This window comes from Ambystoma mexicanum, chromosome 2q (assembly GCF_040938575.1).
Source record: "Ambystoma mexicanum isolate Mex_15411 chromosome 2q, UKY_AmexF1_1, whole genome shotgun sequence".
Lineage (NCBI taxonomy): Eukaryota > Metazoa > Chordata > Amphibia > Caudata > Ambystomatidae > Ambystoma > Ambystoma mexicanum.
Window position 1 is genome coordinate 693,533,401 of NC_090924.1, and position 2,500 is coordinate 693,535,900.

A 2,500-nucleotide genomic window follows, 5' to 3' on the forward strand; every position below is an offset into this window, starting at 1 on the left:
AGGCTGCCGCTCTTCTTCTTGTTTCTCTGCTTGAGAGGCAGCTCAGTCCTCTGCGCTTGCGCCAGGGGCAGGCCACGTGACACGCAGGGGTCAGGCCATGGAGAGACTGGGGCATGGCGCCAAGTGAGGTAAGCAGACCGCCCCCCTCCCCCTCACTGCTCTCTGCATGCGGTGGGTCGCTGGTCTAGGGGTATGATTCTCGCTTAGGGTGCGAGAGGTCCCGGGTTCAAATCCCGGACGAGCCCTTTTTTTTGGAGCGCCGAAAACAAAAAACACAGAGTCCCCAATTCCCCCCCAAAAATAGTTTGTGCGTGACCGTATCTGGTTCGATGCCCGTCGCCAATGGTTGGCTGCTTTTAAGTCCATGGCCCAAGAGGCAGTGTTGGAAATTCCCCCTCCTTTGTAATGATGCGCTGGCGGCGAGCTGATGTATAAAGGTTTGGACATGCCTTCTGGGTTGGGACTGCCATGGCTCGCGCCACTGTTGCATCCAGCTTGGTGTTTTGTATGTGTCTGCAGCCTGTGTGTGTGGTGCTGTGAGTGCTGCCATGTAGGTCCGGCGCAGGCTTGCGCCAAACTTTCACGTTGGTGTGTGCCACCTGGCAGGTACCAGCGGGCCCCATGAGACATCAGTGCCACAAAGCCTTTCAACTGAAAGCTGTCCCAGCACACTAGAGCGCAGCCTACCAGAGCTGTTTCTGTAGTGTAGTGGTTATCACATTCGCCTAACACACGAAAGGTCCCCGGTTCGAGACCGGGCAGAAACATGGTGCTGGTTTCTTTTTATTTCCACAATGTCAATCGGACACATTTGACCGCATGCAGGTTTCGACAGGTATGGACAGGCCGGCACTACGCCATGGGTGATCTGAGGCCAGCCCTTATTTGCACCCTGCAAACTGTCCACTGGCTCCATCAGTGGGCGTTTCCTGCCATCCCTGGGTCCTTAAGTGAGTGTTTGGGTACTTTTGATGCAGAGATCGGGGCATGAAAACCGGCGCTGGCACCTGGCGACATTGGGTACTGAAGAATCTTTCCCAATCCTGCCCATAGCTGTCAGGGTGGCCGAGTGGTCTAAGGCGCCAGACTCAAGAGGCGCAGCTCTTCCCTGCATCTGGGTGTTCTGGTCTCCGATTGGAGGCGTGGGTTCAAATCCCACTCCTGACAAGCCGGGCTCATTTTTTTGAGCACATTTCAGAGTGTAAGGCTTGCGGAAAACCTCGTGGGGGCCCCCGAATGCAGCGCCCGGCAAGCCTCCCTGTTCTCTTCTGCTGCCTTGCAACTGGAGCTGTCTGCCAGAGACGCCGGAGGCACACCTGCCCTTAAACCCCCACTGGCCCACGGCTGCAAAACCTGCATTTTCTAGTGGCTGGCTTGGTGGCATATGTCACTGAGCCCAGTCTACTCAGGAAGTGAAAAAAGTCCCCTTCACAGTTGGAGAAAGTGCTCTCCTGCCACCTGTCGGTCGTTGAAGGCACCACACCTCAGCAATATAAAAATAAAAAAACAGACATGCTCAGTTCGGGGGATGTAAAGGTATTTACATAGCAAGAACAGAGAGGCTGTTGGGAGATGACAGAAGCCATGCTGCCCCAGAGTTCTCTTCTGAAATTCGCAGGAATCCAGAGGTTGGAGCGGGCTGAGGGAGTGCGCCTTCTTGCCTCTGTCGGCTTTCAAGACACATCCTCCTGCTGGGAAGCTGCCCACCCTGAGCAGCACAGGTTTGCGCTCTAGGCCGGTCGGCCACATATATCTCGCCTGATCGAGCCCGATCGAGCGGCAGCAGATGGCCTTTGGCCAGCGAAGGCTGCCGCTCTTCTTCTTGTTTCTCTGCTTGAGAGGCAGCTCAGTCCTCTGCGCTTGCGCCAGGGGCAGGCCACGTGACACGCAGGGGTCAGGCCGTGGAGAGACTGGGGCATGGCGACAAGTGAGGTAAGCAGACCACCCCCCTCCCCCTCACTGCTCTCTGCATGCGGTGGCTCGTTGGTCTAGGGGTATGATTCTCGCTTAGGGTGCGAGAGGTCCCGGGTTCAAATCCCGGACGAGCCCTTTTTTTTGGAGCGCCGAAAACAAAAAACACAGAGTCCCCAATTCCCCCCCCAAAAATAGTTTGTGCGTGACCGTATCTGGTTCGATGCCCGTCGCCAATGGTTGGCTGCTTTTAAGCCCATGGCCCAAGAGGCAGTGTTGGAAATTCCCCCTCCTTTGTAATGATGCGCTGGCGGCGAGCTGATGTATAAAGGTTTGGACATGCCTTCTGGGTGGGGACTGCCATGGCTCGCGCCACTGTTGCATCCAGCTTGGTCTTTTGTATGTGTCTGCAGCCTGTGTGTGAGGTGCTGTGAGTGCTGCCATGTAGGTCCGGCGCAGGCTTGCGCCAAACTTTCACGTTGGTGTGTGCCACCTGGCAGGTACCAGCGGGCCCCATGAGACATCAGTGCCACAAAGCCTTTCAACTGAAAGCTGTCCCAGCACACTAGAGCGCAGCCTACCAGAGCTG

General features: G+C 56.4%; 3 non-coding genes across 3 annotated transcripts; all 3 read left to right on the forward strand.

Moving 5' to 3' along the window:
• The first annotated feature begins 694 nt into the window (after positions 1–694).
• Positions 695–767, forward strand: TRNAV-AAC (transfer RNA valine (anticodon AAC)). Its single transcript has one exon. It is a non-coding gene; the product is annotated as a tRNA-Val (tRNA).
• A 288-nt stretch (positions 768–1,055) lies between these two features.
• On the forward strand, positions 1,056–1,167 carry TRNAL-CAA (transfer RNA leucine (anticodon CAA)). The gene is made up of 2 exons: positions 1,056–1,093; positions 1,122–1,167. It is a non-coding gene; the product is annotated as a tRNA-Leu (tRNA).
• An 810-nt stretch (positions 1,168–1,977) lies between these two features.
• On the forward strand, positions 1,978–2,049 carry TRNAP-AGG (transfer RNA proline (anticodon AGG)). Its single transcript has one exon. It is a non-coding gene; the product is annotated as a tRNA-Pro (tRNA).
• The last annotated feature ends 451 nt before the right edge of the window (positions 2,050–2,500 follow it).